A 21,144-nucleotide genomic window follows, 5' to 3' on the forward strand; every position below is an offset into this window, starting at 1 on the left:
TAGGAGCTGTGTGCCAAAAAAACAGAGACAAAGACTAGATTTATATTGACTATTATAAATCACAGTACCACCCTATTTCAAATCAAAGGAAAGACTGTATCTTAAGTGTGTAGTTAAGGTCTGCAGTAGGGAAGGAGGTGGTGGCAAAAGGAAATTTATGTTGAATTGACTCCTTGGAATTTTACTTCCTTAGCTGATACAATCATCTTGCATTCAGCAAACACCTAACTGTGAGCCAGACATGGTGTTAGGAAGCCACTAGTTTTACCAAGATGATTAAAATATTTTCTGACATCATGTAAGTGAGACAGATAATACAAAGTGATAGGGCCAAAGGTAGGAGGAGGCAAGAGCCCAGCTCTGACTAGAAGGTCAGGGTGAGTCTCTGAAAAGGCTTCCAGGAGAGTTTTCATTCAAACTGGGTCCTAAATTTGTTCAGCACAGAATGGTCTTTCCATGGAACACTAACAGAATATGTCAAGGCAGATATGAGTGGAAAAGCATGGAGTGCTGGAGAATGGTGAGAAGGCCAGAGCCCAGAAAGCATATGGCAGACTACTGAGGCGTTATGTTGGAAGCATAGTGTGGTCAGATTGGGAAGACTCACGGGTGCCTTCCTGAAGAGACTGGGCTTTATGAGGTCAACCATCGCATTCAATACGCCCAGAGCTTCCAAAGAGTACCCTAATGGAAGCACAGTACTATGCTTTGACTGTGCCCCACAAAGTTCATGTGTTGGAAAATTAATCCTCAAATTCATATGTTAATGGTATTTGGAGGTAGAGTCTTTGGGAGGTAATTAGAATTAGATGAGGTTATGATGATAGAGCCCATGAGGGCTTTAGTGGCTTCCTGAAAAGAGGAAAAGAGACAAGAACTAACTTGCTTGCTCTTGTCTTACCATATATCACCTTCTTTCATGTTATGATGCTCAAGAAGGTCCTCCCCAGTTGCCTCTACCATGTTTTTAGACTTTTCAGCCTACAGAACCAGGAGTTAAATAAATCTTTATTCTTTATAAATCATTTAGTGTAAGGTATTTTGTTAAGGCAACAGAAAATGGACTAAGACACACAGGACAGGTCAGAAGGCCAAGGTTCTGGCCACTCTCTATTCCATCCCAGCTCACTTTATTTCTTTTATGTATCTCTTTTATACTTTTAACTTGAAAGTAGGACCCATCTGTTATTTTTTTTTAAGTCTTAAAATCACTTATATAGGCAACTGAGAGTCATAAAAGATCTGTAATTAGGGAAGTTAAATGACCACATTTACATTTTAGGAAACTAACTTCTGGTTGCAAGTGAAGTGAAAGACTAGAGAAAAGAAACAGAGAAAGTCAGACTGTTAAAACAGCACAGATGGGAGATGACAAAGGGCCTAAATCAAGTTAGTGATAGTAGAAGTATGAACAGAAACAGGGAGAGGGAACAGATTTAAGAGACATTTCAGAGACTGGACTGTGAGCCATCTACAACTCCTACTATGCATGCAGCAGCTTTTGACAGTGTTGGGGCAAAGTAGACAGGAAACCTATACAGACTTTACCCTTTCACTGGTGGACTCAGGTAGCATCGGCTGCTTTACCTCAACCCCAATGATCATCATGGGGAAGTGAGATAGGGCCTCTTCTAACATTTCCCAAGCTTCTAGGCTGTTGAGGTTAACAGTTTATTGACAGATGTGATTTTTGTGGAAAGTTGCATTAAATTTGGTGACATATGGTTGAATGTGGAAAAAGTCACCAACACAGTGTTCATTTGACTAATCAATTCTAGAAGACAGATGTGGTCACTTTTATTTTCTAAAAATAAAACCATTGTCACTTTTATTTTCTAAACAGGAATATTTTAGTCCAACTCCTAAAAAAAGAAAATTGGAAAAAATAAATTTAGTAGTAAATGAAATGAGCCATAAAGGTGCTTCATTTTGTTATTGTTTTTATGCTATGTTATTTGATATATTAAATACAGTGATACACTCATGATACAATGTTTTGCTAAGACTGACCCTTACATTGAGCTGCCCTTATATTGACTCTATTGTGATTTAAGACTTGATGGTGAGATAATAAACCTTTATTTCATTCAATCGTTCATTAATGAAGAACCTACTTTGCAAGTAGTCCTAGATGGGCAATGAGTGTACAGTGGAATGCAACATACATGTGATCTGACTCTAGTGAGAGCTTTCAGTCTTAGCAAGGGAGAAAGACTTGCGTCAAACACGAATTGCACACAATTATTTGATCACTATTGTGATATCTGCTTTGAAAATGAAAGGAATGCTAGCTACTTAGAATAGAACTTCATCCAGTTCTTGCTTCCATGAGGAAGTAACTTTTGACCTGTGGGCTGAAAGATAAGCTGCTACTTCTGCAAATAAATGGAGCAGAGAGATTTAGGCAGAGTAGACAGTGAAAGCAGGAGCCTGGGCCCTAAACAGCTGGAAAAAGGCAGGTGCAGCAGAAGGGCAGAAATCAACAGGAAGAATAGATTAGGAAAATATTATCATACGAAGATTTATGGGTCATACTGAGGACTGAGTTTATTCTAGAGGTTAAAGAACGCCACTGAGAGAATTTAAGTGGGGGTGGAGGGTGAGGGGCAAAATTATTAAACTGGTATTTTTATTTTTTAAGTTTATTTATTTATTTTTGTGATACTGGGGATTGAATCCAGAGGCACTTTGCCACAAAGCTACATCCCCAGCCATTTTAATTATTTGAGATAGGATCTCCCTAAACTTCCCAGGCTGACCTCGAACTCACAATTATACTTCATCTTTCTGAGTCTTTGGGATTATAAGCGCGAATCCCTTGCCTGGCTGGACGTGAATTTTTAAGGACCTCTGGTTGAAATTGGGCAGAGGTGGATTGAGGGAGAATATATAAGTGGATTCATTAGAAACATAATCTCCATTTCAGAACCTGACACCAGTAACTTAAGTTCCAGAGAAAAATCTAATCAAAACAGGTTCTAAATAGACCGTGGCTTTGACATACCCAGCAGCAGAGCCTAACATCTATCTTGCTGCTCTGAGTTTGGTGCCCTGTGCCTGGCATAACCCAGGCCACTAGACCATGTCCTCCCCCACTGTAGCTGTGTCAGCCTGGGCCATGTTCTGCCTACTGTTTCAGAGTTCTCCACATAGGACTGGAGACTTCCCCTAAAACCTATCTGGCCCTCTGCCTCTAAAATCACTAGGCCTTAAATTCTGCAGTCATTTGCCACATACTGGTTTGGCCTCCTAGGACAGCAGCTATTGATCCCCTCACTGGGTTCAGCTCTGCTTAGTTCAGAGTTCTCTCCTGGTCCTTCCTCTACCCTCTCCAAAAATGCCTCTAAGCCGAGGCTGCTGGAATTATAAAAATACGCTATGATAGATAGCTTACAATAGTGAAAAGTCTAGAAGATCTTCCCCTTAGCACAAGAGAGGTGATTTTTTGTTTTGTTTTTTAATTCTACTGGAAATTACTATCCTAGTTCTCTTTTGGCCCTGATACACATGATCATCAAAAGAATCTAGTTTTATGGCAACAAGTATTATAAGCTTTGCAAGCTAAAAGTTTTTTTAAAAATATTTAAAAGTTTAGGTTTGTTTGCTTTTAATCAACATGCATGTCTAACTTCTATTTGTCTGATTTCCAACATCAAAAATGATATGCTTAGCTGGAGAGAGAAAATGGGATGTGAAAAGTAGTATGTATGAGTCAAGGAGCTAGTGGCATGTAACCTATAGCAGGTGTGTCGTTAGATTTCATAAGCAGTCCTTGGTGTCAGGATTTTTTCTATAAAGAAGGCTCTCAGCACATGAACAAAATATGAAATATAACACTAGTAAGGTACAATAAATAATTCCCCACCCTTGCCCTTTCTTTACTCCTGAAGGAAAAGAGTTAAGAGAAGAAGTTTTCCCTGAGTTCACAGGTTACATTTCTTTTTTTGTTTTGTTTTGTTTCCTTCTTTGCTTTTCCAGTCCAGGCAAGACAGAACCTTTCATTAGAAATTAGGGCTAGAGGTGTAGCACAGTGGTGGCATACCTCCCTAGCACGAGCAAGGTCCTGGGTTTGATTCCACCACCACAAAAAAATATAATAAAAAAATTTAAAAATTATTTGCATGCATGCACACACACGTACGTGTGTGTGTGTGTGTGTGTGTGTGTGTGTGAGAGAGAGAGAGAGAGAGAGAGAGAGAGAGAGAGAGAGAGAGAGTTTGTTTCCTAGGATTAAAACCTGAAAAACATTCACAGGTTTCAAGATAATATCCTTTTAAATTTGTAATTTCTTTTTAAATACCTTTCCTAAAAGTAGAATTCTCAGGGTGACCAGAACAAATACAGATTGGATGCGAAATGTTCTTGCCAAGTTATAAGACTGATGTGAATTAAAGTAGCTGAAATGTAAGCTCATGTTATTGTAATCTGAAGTGTTAAAGTGTGCCCTTCATCTAAGAAATGCAAAATATTTTCAAAACAAGCACCATGTGATACTTAACAGATTGAGTCATATGATTACAGCTCTCCAGAGGAGGTAACTTGTTGAGCAGAGACTTTGGGATACTTTGTTGAAATACTTTCTTCATGTGGCCTAAGAATTATCTTTTGTTTTCCCCTGTTTTATTGGAGTAACCTAATTACTGTAAAAAGAAAAAAAATTCTAAGGAATTTTATTGTCTTTTAAATTTCAAGAGACTTTTTTTTTTTTTTTAATGCTCAAAAGTGAATAATGAAGTGGCAGGTGTTTTTACTTAGTAGCCTTTTGTGCCGTTTTGGAGCTCCCAGCCATACTATAAATTTACTTTAGCACTTTGTACTCTGTTCTCAAATTAGAGATTTTCTTTATCCTTTCTCCTATGTGCTCTTGTAGACCCATTTCATAATCTGTAGATTAGTTTAATTTTTTCGCAGTAGTAAAAACAGCAAAGACACTTGAGCTGCCAGTTAGAAATTGCAACTCCCAGATCCACCTAAGCAGAAATAAACAGGCCCCTAAAGGAGAGGTGAGTAGCAGCCTCAAAGAGATCCAGTGGCAAAGCTCCTGTGGGAATTAGGGAAGAACAATGTTATTTCTGCTCCCTGGATATATGAGCACCTTGAAAGGAAGACCGAAATCTCAGGCTAGAGAAAAAACAAGTACCAGAGGGCTGCACATTCCATATCACAATTGGTTGGTTTGGAAACCATTGTTCTTTTTAAATAATTTCCAAGAGAGTTTCCTACCTAATACCATAGCCCCCATTCAGTTCTTCTTTTGTCTTCTATTTTATTTGGGTTTTATTCTTGTTTTGTTTTGAACAGAGAGGGCCTATGGCTCTCATAATTTCTTAGAAACTCAGTGATTTTTTTTTATTTGTTGGTTTCTAGGCATCTGATATCCTCTAGTTAAAATGTTAAAGCCAATACAAATATTTCTTTATTTTTGAAATTTAACATTCATGCTACTTTTTCTTATTTGTTTTAGTCTTCGACCTAGCTCCATCTATCTGTTTTTCTGAGCTGGGTCTAAGCTCTGACTTGAGTCAGCTGGGTGGCAAGTGCCTATAATCCTAGAACTTAGGGGGCTGAGGCAAGAGGCTCACTGAAGCTCCAATAAGAGCTGTGTTCCAAAGGGTGTTAACTACCTTTGACAAGGGCAATTTCAGAAGACCTGTCTCTGAACAATGGAGTGATTAAGAGTTCTCCCTTGGCCCAATTTCTGTGAATTTATAATCCAAACATGTATAACATAAATGGAAGCCAAATTCATGTACAACGTGAATGCTATTATCACATAAATATTGGAGAACAAAGTTAAGGAAGGGCAATGTGTTTGTGTAGTTTCAAAAAGAAAATCCTGATGATTAAAAGAAAATTTATTTCTCTGAGTACTTCAGAAATGGTAGCCCAGTACACCTAGCTTTCATAGGACAGAAACATTTTTAATTCATCTATAAGACATTAAATTTTATGGGGCCTGAAGTGTTCCAATGTGCAGAAGCACTCTTAAAAAAAAAGAACACAAAATTATAAATATAAAATTAGAAACAAAAATGAATATGTGTTTTGAAAAAGAAAATAAATCACAACAAAAAACAACTTAAAAATCCAATAAATACATTAAACATCACATAATACAGAAAATTACATAATGTTTTGTCATTATGTAAACATCTTTTTATCTTGCCTAATAAATATCTCTAATATATCTTTTTTTATTCATACCCTAGAATATACAAAGTTAAATTTAACACAAGAGGAATTTCAATATAGTTTTAAGTTGTTGTTATATTATATTGAGTTACATAAATGTGCAAATCACTCTTATATTACTTATATTGACTAAGTGTATGTAGGCATTTTGTCACAGGGCACTTTTTTGGCCTATATTACTGCATTACTATATTGTTAGTAATGGGCTGTTTAGGTTTTTCTTTTTATTTGGAGGGTGGTTTGGTGGTTGTTTGTTTTCTTTTATTTTCAGTAATGGGGATTCAACCTAAGGCCTTGTACATGTTTGGCATATGTTCTACCACTGAGCTACTCACTCCATGCCCCAAAAATTGCCACTTTTTTTTTTTTTTTTTTTTTTTTTTAGCCAAGACAATCTCACTGTGTTGCCCAGGCTGGTTTGGACTCCTGGGCACAAATGGTCCTCCAGACTCAGCCTCTCAAGTAGCTCAGATTACAGGCACATGCCTCTGAGCCTGGTTCTTTGTGTGCTGCTTCATCTTGAAACACCCAACTTTATCAGGGCAAGATATAGCAGATGTTCTAAGTGATCTGACATATTGAGATGCAATATGCAGTATACTAAGACACATATTCACTGTTTTGTAAGAGTCCTAAAGTTTGTGTTATATAAACAAAAGAATTAGATAAGTTTTATTTTGCATAATTCTCATTGAAAAGATGGAAAATGTATGGTGCATTTATCATTTTACTCTCTGCATTATTAAGCATATTCCAGGTAGGAGAGAATATCCATTTTGATTAGACAATGATAAGACAGTAGTCTACTTACAGTTTTAGACTTCTGATGATTAAAAGAATTTCCTACAGATAAGCTTCTGGCTTCATACTTTGTAAACCTCTTTTCTTCTTCCACAGTCAACACTTCAGTGCCTGGTGCTTTGGGACACACTCATATGACGATGAGATTTTTGGTCTTGTACCTTCATGTCACAATGCCAGGTGGGTAGCAGATGTTCCCTGGAAGCAATTCTTTCAAAGAAATGCCTAATTACACATGAAAGTGACTGTCAACTGCTGCATTTCCAAAATGCATCACCAATTACCAAATTGCACACCAAAAGAAGTGTGAGAGAGGGAAAGTCTGAGTGAGATAGTAGTCTTAACCAATTGCAGTTAAAAATTTGCAAATTTTACAAAATCATATAGCTATGTGAACACCTTGCTGGGCCCCTTCCCAGGGCTTTGGAAGAGTCACATAAGGAAGAACTTTGAAGCGTAAGCTCCATTAGTTTCACAATAAATTTCTGCATTTACTCTAACTTGATTTTTCAAAACTGAATGTTTGCTTTAACTTATTGTGAATTATAGAATGTACACACATATATGTATACACGTATGTGTATATGTGTGCATATACACATATATATCTATGTGCACATACATGTCTATGTTGCATATATATGTACATTGATATATATGTATTAATGTATATGCATATATATACAAATATACAAATATATGTGTATACATTCTATAGAGATTAAAATAATTTATTCTGTATTAAGATCTTGCTAAGGCTTGGATATGGTTAGAGTGTATCCCCAAGACTTCATGTGTTGGAATGTAATCCCCACTGTGAAGAATTAAAATGATGGAAACTTAATCTGAGTATGGTGTTTAGAGATCTGGTCTTTGTGAGGTGATAATGATTAGATAATGTCATTGGGGTGGAGCCCCATTATTGGATCCTGGTGGACTTATAAGAATAGGGAGAGTTACCAGAAGAAAGACACACATGCACAATCCTTGTCTTTTGCCATATAATGCCCTGTACCATTTAGGCCTCTGCCTACAGGAAGACCATTACCAGATATGGCCACTCAACCTTGGGCCTCCAGAACTGTGAGCCAAAATAAATCTCTTCAACTCACCCAATCTGTGGTGCTGTGTTGTTGGCAACAGAAAGTGGACTAATACAAATCTATAAGCATATTTGCAAACATATTGGAAAACATGGCAAAAATAGTAAAAAGGAATTCTAGTCATATACCAAAATAGGCAATTTGTGTTATGTCAAATAGTGGTTTTTCACTATGCCTCACATTGCTCCATCTGCTTCCTATACTTAGCAACCAGAAACTATAATAATCTTTTTACTTATTTAAACTTCTTTCTTTAAATATCTCCTTTTCCTAGAGTTTTGTTATTGAAGGTCTAGTTTAGAATTTGACAGTAAAACTTCAATTTCCAATTGTTGATTATCCAAAGTCACACTGATCTTGAATATTAATTGGTGTGATATAAATAAATAAATATGAATTTGTGAACAAAACTAAAATAACTAAGAATCAGCTAAAGTGATAGGTGCTATGTCTGAAACTGCATCCTAGCTTAAGCTTCACAGTTTTTTTTTCTATTGCTTATTTATTAATTTAACAAATATCTGCTATACATGGAACATGCACCATGGTGGACCAGACAGCAGTGACTGAAATAACCAAACAAATAAATGTCACTATAATGGCAAACTGTGATCAGTGCCATGAAGGGAATGTAAGGGTAAAATGAAGCCAAATCTAGTTTAACTTTTCACTAGGATGGAAATAGAGGGGGACAGAAAAGTCTTCCCTGAAAAAAAAAATGGCATTTTTTTCGCCTGAAGTATGAATATTATTTAGAGATAATAGTGAAAAGATAGTAGTGAAGAAAAGGAATCAGTATTACAGACAGGGGATTGCTATGGTTTCAATGTGTCCCTCAAATTTCATGTGTTGCAAATTTAAATGAGTTCATGGAATTTGGAAGTGGGACCTTTGTGAGTTAACTATGTCATGAGGGCTCTGCCATCATCAGTGGATTAATGGGTGACTGAGGAAGTAATTTTCTTATAAAAGCAAGCTCTCTCTGGCTTGCCTACTCTGTCCCGTCATGTAATGCCCTGTGCTATGTTTTGCTGCAGCATGAAGACCTTCACAAGATGCTATCACCATGATCTTGGACTTTCCAGCCTCCAGAAATATGATCTAAACAAACCCATATTATTTGTAAATTATTCATTCTCTGTTATTTTGTTGTAGCCACAGAAAATGGACTAAGGAAAGAGTCTGTGAAAGGTCTTAGGAAAGCAAGGAGCCGTAACCATTCAAAAAACTAAAAGGAAACTTGTGTGGTTGGAACACAATGAGCAAGGAGGGGTCCTGCACAGAGGGAAGCTAGAAATTAGGCAGGTCAGATCATGCTAGGATTTGGGATAATAAGTGATTGCAGAGTTTTAAACAAGGGGGAGCATAGTCATATTTAAACCTTTAAAAAAAAACCTTTGAAATAGAAATGAGATGAAAAAAATTGGGAGAGGTGATATTTCTCTATCATTTTTATCACTTTGACTTTTTTTCTCTTTTTTTTTTATTGGTTGCTCACAACATTACAAAGCTCTTGACATATCATATTTCATACATTAGATTGAAGTGGGTCATGAACCCCCAATTTTACCCCAAATGCAGATTGCAGAATCACGTCGGTTCACTTTGACTTTTGAACCATGTCAATGTTTTAAAAGTCATAAAATAAGGCTGGGTACATTTTATTCCTAAAAGGGAATACAAACTAAAACAAATGAATCCTATTATATTTCAAAAGAATAACAAACATACTAGAAGCAGGAAGGGAAAATTCAAGTAACTTTTGAACACAGCACTTTCATTCGAAAGACAATGAACTATAATTAAATGTTGAATACATGATTTTTAATATTTATTATGAAAGAGAGAAGCAAAAAAATATATAAGAAGTGTATCTGTGTGTGGTCATACATATTTCTTAGCACTGTCCACTGTGAAATCCTTAAAATAATCACTCCTCAATAGCAAAGGAGAACATACCCAAATCTAGGCCTCTAAAAACAATTTCCATTAAGCAGAACGAAGACTTCTTGGGGAAATAGTTAATTCCAGCCTGGGACATAGACAATATCAGATGAACCTGGAACATCTTATTGTGGCAGAAAGTAAGGAAGTGGTTCAAAAATGACAGGGATATCAATTTGGGGACAATTTCAACAGGAAAGTAATTAAATTAAAATCCACTGAAGGAAATTAGAATGCCTGATATTTCTATAATAAAATAGAAATCACAGGAAGGAATGGAGGGAGGGAAGGAAAGAGGGAGAGAGGTAAGAAAAGCTTTTGTAAGGCAAATATTATAATAATTAGCTTAGGCAACAATCACCAATGGATACTTAAACTAGTGGGTGAAATGTGATGATGAGTCAGAAATCTATTTAGTCCTACAATTTACTTCCTCACTAGAAAATAGTTGTAAATAAAAGGAGGAAAAACAGGAACTTTGCAATGGAGGATCCTTTAACCAAAAATTAAAGTTAACATTATCAGTATTAAGATAAATTAAACTCATGTGGCTCATGACACAATGAACTGAGAAGTAAGTTATTTTATAGTATTCCTGCCAAAAATAAATAAATTCAATCTAATCATGAGGAAATATCAAACAAACCCACATTGAGAAACACTGAATAAATAACTGGCCTATATTCCTTAAAATGTGAAGGATGTGCAAGACTATTGCATACTGGAGAACTGTCCCACATTAAATGAGACTGAAGAGATGTGACGGCCAAGTGCAACATATGATCTTGGATTAAACACTGAACCCAAGTTTTTTGCTTTAATTTTTGTTTTAAAATTAATAACTGCAACTATTCAAAAGATACTATAAATAGACTTTTTTTTTTTTTTTTTTTGAGACAGAGTCTTGCTGTGTTGCCCAGTCCTGGCCTTGAACTTATCATCTTCCCACTTCAGCCTCCCAAGTATCTGAGATTATAGGAGCATACCACTGAGCCAGGTTGCTAAGACTTCTAAAACAATAAGCAAGAATTCTAAAAACAATAAGCAAAAGATTGGGAGAAAATATTTAAAATTTCATATCTGATAAAGGTCTTATATGCAGATTATATAAAAAAAACTCTCAATGAACAACAATAAGAAAATTCAGTTATTTTAAAATAGGCAAAATATTTCAATAGATGCTTCACCAAAAAAGATATATATAGTCAGATAGACACACGAAGTGACACTTCGCATCATCAGTCATTGTGAAAATGAAAATTAAAACTACAATGAGATATCACTGCATACCTATTAGAATTATAGAATTGTTAAAATTAAAAAGTCTATGAAAAGTGTTGGTAAAAAGGGGCTGGAAAGGTTGCTCCAGAGGTAGAGTACTTGTCAGAGGTCAAATATGCATGAGGCCCTGAGTTGGACCCCAGCGCCACACACCTCCACACACTTAAAATCTAAGTATTAGAAAGAACACTATCATATACTAGTTGTGGAAATGTCAAATGAGCCAACACTTTGGAAGTCAGTTTGACAGCTTCTTAAAATGTTAAATGTACACATATCATGTGATCTACCCATTATAGTCTGGTATTTACCCCCCAAAGAAATGTAAACATATGTGCATACAAAGATTTGTACATATATGTACACAGATGTTTCATTTATCATAGCTGACCAGATATCTAGTCCAAGTCACATTATCTCTAGATTTAATTATTATGATACCTCCCTATTTCTGTCCCCAACTCCAATAATGCATTCTCAAAATAGTGGTCAGATCATCTCTTAAAACAGTTAGTGAGTACAGTTGTCTCTTCCTATCTGCACAGTATTGATTCTAGGACCCCCACTGGATACAACAATATGTTGATACTTAATTTCCTCATATATAAGGTGGTGTAGTATTTGCATTTTATCTATAGCCTCCTATGTTCTTTAAATTGTCTCTAGATTAATTATAATATGTAATACAATGTACATATTACATGTATAGTTGTTAAGACTAAAATATTTAGGAAATAATGGCAAGTAAAAAAGTCTACATCTTCAGTATAGATGCAAATTTTTAATTTTTTGATGTGTGGTTGGTTGGATCAGCAAATGCAAAGCCCAAAGATATAGAGGGCCTATTATACTTACACGACTGAATCTGTCCTGTCTCCACCTATCCACCTATGTATCTTCTACCACTCTGTATTACTCAGGTCCAGCCACAGGATCTTTTTAATTTTCCTTAAACACTCCAAACACACCCCTTCCTTATGGATTATGCCCTTGGCTGATCCTCTACGCAGATCATCTTTGCCCAAATATCCACATAGGTGGTTCCTTCATTTTCTTCAGGTCTATGTGAGATGCCACATTCTCATTAAAGAGTCTTTTGTACAATGCTATATAAAATATCTACAATTTTATCACCTCTCCCTGCCCCTTTTCTCAATTTATTTTTCTCTATAGTACTCCTCACCATCCAACATATTATATATTTGTTTCTTTCTTTATTATGGTATTGGCAATTAAACTCTGGAGTGTTCTACCATAGAGCTACATTCCCAGCCTTTTTTATTTTATTTTATTATTTTGAGACAGGGTCTTACTAAGTTGCTCAGGCCTTGAATTTATGATTCTCCTGCCTCAGCCTTCCTAGTTGCTGGGATTACAGTTGTGTGCCACCTGTATCCTGTTTGGTTTTTTGTTGTCTCTGTGTTCTCAATATAAGTTCCATGAAATATAAGTTCCATGACAGCAAGAACTTTGCTTTTTTTGCTGCCATGTCCCCAGCAACTAGAATAGTAGCTACTATGTGCATAGTTGATAGATTCTTATTGATTGTATTAATATTTAAATGCATTCTTTTTTTTTTTTTTTTTTTTTTTTTTTTTTTTTTTAGAGAGAGAGAGAGTTTTTCAGCAGACACAACATCTATCTTTGTATGTGGTGCTGAGGATCGAATCCAGGCCGCACACATGCCAGGCAAGCGCGCTACTGCTTGAGCCACATCCCCAGCCCTCTTTTTAATCTTTTGTTTGGCATCTATAGAGTGGTAAAGGTTTTGTGACATAGTAGAAGTAATGTAAAGTAATCCTTTATATCAAATGTATTTTGTTCCACATTTTTGTGCTTTGTTTTAACATGATTTGTCACTTCCTTCCCTCATCCCTACCCTTATTAATCCATTTAATTTCAAATGTGACAAAACTCTGATCTATTTCCCTGTCCTATTCCAATATAATGTGCTATTTTCTCTACTTCATTTCTCAATATTTGTACTACCTAGGGAGGGGAAGAAGGATCAGATGCAGTCCTAAGAATGTAGTATTGGCATTTTCCTATGGTTTGTGGTGGAATTAACATTTTCAGAATGTAGAAGTAAAGAGGAAAGAAGGCCTGGGGCTGTAGCCTGGTGGTAGAGTGCTTGCCTAGAACATGCTAAGGCCCTGGTTCAAACCCCACCACTTCAAAAAGGAAAAAAAAAAAAAAAAACGGCTTCTTCTGGCAGCATTATTTTCTTAATCCTGATTCTTTGGCCACTCAGATACTATATGGCATTTTATAGCTCCTGATCTTATATACTATCCTTCTACATTGCCATGGGGATTGAAAGGCATAGTTTTAGCATCTGAAGTCCACCTTCAAGAATGCATAAATCATCACACTGTATAACTGAATAAATAAAGCAGGAAATTGTTCAAAATAGCTGCCACCTTGTTTACTCTCCAGTCTCTGATTGTATTCCACTAGTCATTCCTGATACTTAACTAGCACAAGATAAGCTCCTTGCTGTGCCACCATTTTCTCTCTCCATCCTGCTGAGGTAACCTCATTGCTTACAGAAAGAAAGCCACCTCAGGAATTGCTGAGATGCTTTGCTGCTTAAAGAAAAATTATAATATGACCTATGTGAAGGATGTTACATAACTTGAAAAGAACCAAGAATCAAAAACAAGAATACATCCTGAGAAGGGGTACTTGACAAGCTTTTAGAAACATAAAAGAAGCAAATGTAAAAAAGTACAGAGGAAAGGCTATTTTGAACTTCCACCTGGGAGTAGAGGAAGAGGATGGGGAAAAAACAATACTAAATGGCTGAAGGACTCACATTTAGTTATCTACTTAGAATGGACAAGGTTGAAATTAAGTGGATATTGCTGACAGAAATGATTTAACTGGTAAATATCACTATTACTCCAGTTCATTTGTAGTTTCTTCACCTTTGGTTAATCTCATCTAATTGCCATATACTTCTCTGCTATGCTTCATGACCTAAATAACTCAATTGTTACTGCTTCCTGAAGAGGGTCAGAACACTGCATATTACAAGATATAAAATGACATATCAGGACCCAAAAGATGTTTGCCACAAGTGTTTCTTATCCTAAAAAAAAAAGTCACACAAAACACTATATGCTACTTTTATTCTCAAAGATCATTCTGCAAGATGTATAGCCCCTTTCCAGAGTACCAGAAGGAAAGCCCACTACCTCTTCCCTTCGATTCTCTTCCCTCTTCCTACACAGACTTAATGAAGACATCTGCCTGACAACAGTCAGCTTGTCAAATTAGACAAGAAACAGCCAAATCTGCAGTGTCATCTGCAAAAAAAAAAAAGAAATCCAAATAAAAGATATCAGAAATACACTTTATTTTGCCCTCAACTCATTCTTTGATAATTACAAAAAGAATGATGAATGCGGAATGGTTTTTATAATTTTCTTAAATTTTTTTTAGTATTTATTTCTTTTAGTTCTCGGCGGACACAACATCTTGGTTTGTATGTGGTGCTGAGGATCGAACCCGGGCCGCATGCATGCCAGGCGAGCGCGCTACTGCTTGAGCCACATCCCCAGCCCTAATTTTCTTAATTTTGATGTGCTTTCCTTAGAAATGAATCTATATTACTACAGAAACCCATGAGTGGCATGCATAAAATGATTTCAATAGAGAAATTGCTTAAGAGAAGAGTAGATAATAAAAATATGTGACTTTTTCACCTACTCAAATACTCGATCCAATATGCAGAAAACCCTAGTTGTTAGTGAAGAAGAAAGTTGAACACAGGGAAAAAATGAAGCAGTTTCCCTGAAGGGATTGAAAAGCAAGTCTGAATTTCCACAAAATACTAGACTTTCAGATGACACATGTCAAATGCTGGCACTCCCAGATCTGTTCCCATGTAGCCTCTCTTGTCTTTTACTCCCATTCAAATTTGGTTCCTCTCTTTTCTCCTCCTTTTTCTACACCTCAACAGCAGCCCTATATATAATGCAAAACACAATGGAAAGAAAAAGAAACCATCTCTTTCGCCCATTTGATTGTGTTCACTGCTATAAATTCTTACTGGCCAGACATCATGTTATTTAGAATTATTTTCTAGGACAAGTAAATACTTAATGGATACTATTTGATTGATTTCCAAAGTTCTCTTTAGACTCCATTTCTCTTTGATATTTCAGCCAGTAACCACCGCTTCAGTCCAAAACACTACTTCCTTGGTGGACAATGGTCTTTATTAGCTATCTCAGTCATTCACCATGCCCTGATTCCCTTTGGGGAAAATGCCTTGTCCTCATTGCATGTGGTCGTGGTGGAAGGGCAAATGCCTATTTTTGGAAACCAAGGGTTTCAGGTACTTTTCCTGGTAGACCCAAGGGTCAGACATGTAATTTAATTTCAACCAATCAGGTTCTCATTCCTGGAACTATAAATATTAAGTCAATGATGCAAGACGAAGAAAACATTGTAGAGATATTTTAGGAGCAACAAAAGAGAAGAAGTATTTTGACCTGGGGTTTTTGTTTACTTGTTTGTTTGTTTGTTTTTAATCAAGTGATAGTTGCTGTTTTCTCCTGATTCTTGGTCCTCAAAATCCTCCTTTATTTCTCTATTTCAGAGCCTCCCTTTGCAGTCTCCTCACCTGTTATCCCTACATTTGAAGCACCCTATTCATCCCCAACCTGGGCACCACAGTCTTAAATAAATTTACTTTTCTTTAAGACAAGAATGATCAGGCAAGGTTCGGGATGTAGTTCAATGATAGAGTGCTTGTCTGGCATGCAGAAGCCCCAGATCCCATCCCCAACACCAAAAACCAAATACACAAATAAGCAGTAGGCAGGAGCCAGGCCAGGCCAGCTGGTGGTACAGGCCTGTAATCCTGGAGAAGCTGACGTAGAACAATTGCAATATGGAGGCCAGCCTCAGCAACTCAGGAAGACCCTGTCTCAAAATAAATAATAAAAAAGACAGAGGGTGTAGCTCAGTGGTATAGCACCCCTGGGTTGAATTATCAGTACCAAATAAGTTAAATAACTATAGTTTCTGCTAATCATAACTGGAGTAACTGATAAAAATACCCTAGAGATAGAAGTGATTCTCCAATACATAAATTGAAAACTATTTTTATTCCAATGAAATTACATGTGAGAAGAAAATTTGATGGGGTATTTCTCTGATATATGGAGAAATAGACCACACAATTGGTAAAGAAACAAAATTTTAAATTATTTTCTCTTTTTATTAATTTGTTTATTTTGAGAAACTGGAAGCCAAGTTTTAAAAGAAATAGGGGCAGTTAGTGATATACAAGTTTAGCCTTTCATTTTACAACAGAGTTAGGAAGAAGAATATTAATAGATAAAACCAGAGGTTTTAATCTTGACATAGTGTGAAAACTGCAGAATCCTAAAATTTTTCTAGATTATAAGGACTGCTGGATAAAAGACCAAATGATCAGAGTAATGGCAGTAGAGTGAGTAGAGGTGATAAGTAGATATTCATCAGTGGCCCCAATTAATACTTTGGTTGACAGGCACCTGAGTCATGAAATGACAATGAGAAGAGAGAAACCCGTGGGTGAGAGAAGATAACATAAGAAAACAAAATTGCAAACTCATATGTGAAGTTTATGAGTTTTAACAAGGGCTCCATTGTTAATACCACTTATTAACTTTACTGAAAAATTTTACTATGCATCACTAATTTTATTAGGAAATTTCTTACACACGTGTGTGTGTGTGTGTGTGTGTGTGTGTGTATCTGCCACTTTAACTTTTTATATTATAAGAAAAAATCAAAGATGATAAATTCTGTGTCATAATAATTTAGCATTCCATGGACAATACAGAGCATGGATTGAATGATGTGTGTGATGAGCTTAACTACACAAAAAAGCAAGGAGGAAAATGAAAATGGAAATCCAGGTCTAAATGGCCTGAATCAAGGCTCATGCTAGAGAGATATGAAAACAAACATAAAGATACTATTTGAGACTATGAAAAAGAATGCATGTATTGAGAATTGGAAAAAATAGCAGAATTATGATATAAAAGCCCTGGGAAATACACACAAAAGAGAAAGACACAGCAGGAAAAAATAACAGGACAACTGGCTACACCAGTATGAAGAGAGCTAAGAAAATACACCATAATGCAAATAAATAGATTTTTTTAATGCTGTGCATATCAAGGAAATTGCTGATAAGAAAAGACCTTTAGATTCAGTATGCATAAATGCATGAGTCATTTTTTTCTAATTTTTTTCCTGGAGGATATGGGCAGTGATACCTGTTTCTGATGTTTAAGCAAAATATATTCATCACTGAATTTGTGAAATATTGAGAAACACTTGTGGAGGAGACCAAAGATGTATTTTGACATTTCATCACAATACAATTATTTCTGGAGAATATGCATGTTCATTTTCGGTGGCATGGATGAAACAAAGGAGGGGAGTCCAAAGTTAATCTAGGTGTAGATCTACATATTTATGATTTGTTTCATTTTTCTACTCAACAAGAAAGCACTTTGGAGTCCCACAAGCTTGGGTTTCAATTTGAGCTCAGCTCGGCTACTTTCTAGGTATGTGACCTCTAGCTGTTACTTAACCTCTTCAAGCTCCAATACCCTCATGTAAAAAAATGAAGCAAATAATATCCACTTCAGGGAGGATTGCATGAAACATGACTGGTAGTATATAAAGTGTTTAATACTGAAGTTATTTGTTAAATATCTGCACCTATATAGTAAGATTTCGGAGCGCCAACTTGCTATTTTTCTTCTTTCCTTGTCTTTACCACCACCAGTCACTCCCCATTTTACTGAAACTAGAACCCAAACTCCCCATTTTAGATTACATCCTTTGGCAAAAGAATGTCCTGCTTTAAAATCTGAAGACTACTGAAAAAACACAAACAAAAAATTTATCAGTCATTTGTACCTCTGTGGACACATTTATTAAATCCTTGATCGACGGTATATTTTAGTGGGTGCAGAAAATCTAGGAAAGCACTGAATTGGTTTGGAATGATGGCAAAAATTCATTATTCATTCTGAGAAGGGAAGCGGGGTGAAAAGTAGAACCTGGAAATGCAGACAAACTTTATCATCATTATGGTTATTTCCTGTGGTCTAGCTTAGAGAGTTTGCAAAATGGGGGTGGGGCAGAGAAAAATCTGTTCAATATTCAACAAGTTATGACTTTCTAGAATGCCAAGAGGGTGAAATATAAAAGCTTTTATTAAAATCCTGGAAGTCATAATACATTTTTATTTAGACATAGCCTTTATTCCCAGAGCTCTTGGGACCTGGCAGTCGCATTACAATTCAACCTCAATTTATCTTTACAAGTGTGTCACTAAAGTGTGTAGGAAGTAGGTATAGCTCTATTATCTTCAGATTACAAATACAAAAATGAAAGTAGACACAGATAAAGCAATGGCCTAGCTACAGTAGGTGGCTTGAGCAGGGAACAGAATCAACCATGTGACCGATACGTCTCCTGGCAGATAAGTGCAATGGTGTCCCATCCCAGTTGGGACCTGCCTTTTTTCTGAACTCTTAGTGTCTGATGATGGAAGGCTGGGAAGATGGAGCTCCTCTTCAGAGAAATAATAATAAATAGAACAGTCTCTGGGAAGTCTGTGGATTTTGGTGTTCATTAGCTGAACCAGGACCTAAAGTTAGTCTAAAGCTCAGAGAAGCTTCTTAATATATACTTTTTAATTTTTTTTTTTTTTGGTTTTTTCAGTTGTAGTTGGACACAACACCTTAATTTTATTTACTTATTTTATTTTATTTACTTATGTAGTGCTGAAGCTCAAACTCAGCACCTCACACTTACTAGGCAAGTGCTCTGCCCTCAGCCACAACCCCAACCCATCCTAGAAACTTCTTATCCATTAGATGAACAAGTGTGTACTCTAAAGTCTTCAGGATCCGGTCCTCTGAGACCCGCTCCTCGTTCCCTCCTTCAACCAGCTTCAACCCTAGCATTGTTGTTTTCTCCCCCGCCATAATTGATTGAACCCAGGGGTGTTCAACTGCTGCTTTCCAGCCCCAGCCATTTTTACTTTTTATTTAGAGACAGGATCTCACCAAGTTGTCCAGACTGAGCTTAAACTTGTGTTGCTCCTGCTTCAGATGCTAGTCCCTTGGGTTACAGGCGTGGGTCACCACTCCTGGACAACCCTAGCATTGTTGAGCAAGTTCCTCTACAATTTCGGTACAGCAGAAAGAGCCCAGATTCCCACCCTAGCACCTCCACCCAACAAATCAGAATTGCACAGCAGCCACTCTTTAGTGTAGAAGTGAAGCATATATAATTCTGGCACTGAGCCAAATTCTGAGGCAAGAGTTTTACTTTGTTTTTTCTATATAAGTTACTCTCATTTCAAAGGTCATTGTTTAGAAGAAAGAAAAGGAAAACCTAGCACGGGTACAAGAATAATGAAGAAATGCTCATTCATTATTTTTGTTTTTAAAAATCTGCTTCTCTGTTTCCAGAGAAAAGTAAAATGAGATGGTAGAATAATTGCTGAAACAAAATGTTTAAGAGTAAGTAAATGGTCATAATAATTTATTTTAGGCAGAGGTATGAAAAGATAGGTAAAGCCTTAAATCAAAGTCTTTCCTATGATGGTGAGAAATTTGAGGTTAGGTTAAAAAAAAAAAAGAACAAAACAAAAAGTAGTGGCTGTAAATGGCCTTGAGACAAACTCCTCACTCTGACACTCAAAGCAAGCCAAAATAAAGTCTCTTTCTATTTTTACAGGCTCCTTCCCCCTAGTTTCCTAAAGGGACTTCACAAAATAATTAAATAGTATAATTTTCTCTCACAAAATATGTTTCGCACTTTCTTTTATCCATGCTTTGCTACAATGTCCCCACTACTTTGAATGTACTTCCTCTTCATCCCAATTAATAATAATAAGAGATTAAATTCACTAGGAAGGTATAACATTTCTAAACTTACCTGGGGCTGGGTGTGTAACTCAGTGGTAGAATACATGCTTAGCATGTGCAAGGCGCTGGGTTCAACCCCCAGCACCCCCCTCAAAAAAATACACACACACACACACACACACACACACACACACACGCACGTGCACACAAACATACACACACACCCTTAATAACATGATCTCAAGAAATGTAGAGCAAAAATTTATCAGAATTACAAAGAGAAACATGAAAATCCACAATAAAAGGGAGAGAATTTTAATACAACTCTCAGTAACCAATAGAATAAAGAAATGAGTAAGAACACAGAAAATTTGAACAACATGATAGCAAAACCTGACCTTTTCCAGTATACATAAAACATTTACAAAAATTGGCCTCTGAAGAAGTTAGAAAAAGATCGGAAGATTATATTACAAAGAATTTTAAACTAAGGAAATGTTAAAGTTGGGTGCAGGAATTGTGGTCTCTCATATATTGCTGTGTTTCTATTGTTTATCAAATCTTTCAAAATACAAAAACCATTCCTAGTGTACTGGTTCCCCCCAAAATGCACCATGGGCCAGGTTTGGCCAGAAGACTATAGTTCACCAACTCATGCTTTAGATCACAAAGATGTTAAAATGATCATAAGAAGATATTTATAAAAAGCTTCATATCAATAAATTTAAAATTTAGATGACACAAAGACACAAGTTACCCAAACTAACACAAGAATAGAAAAATATAAATGGTCTATTAAAGAAACTGGATTCTCAATTTAATTCCTTCCCACAGAGAAAACGACAGGCCCAGATGGCTCTGCTGGTGAATTCAACCAAACGTTTAAACAGACTTTCTAGAGAATAACAAATGAGGGACTATTTCTCATC

Source organism: Spermophilus citellus (genome assembly GCF_964194105.1).
Source record: "Spermophilus citellus genome assembly, chromosome: 10".
Taxonomy (NCBI): Eukaryota; Metazoa; Chordata; class Mammalia; order Rodentia; family Sciuridae; genus Spermophilus; species Spermophilus citellus.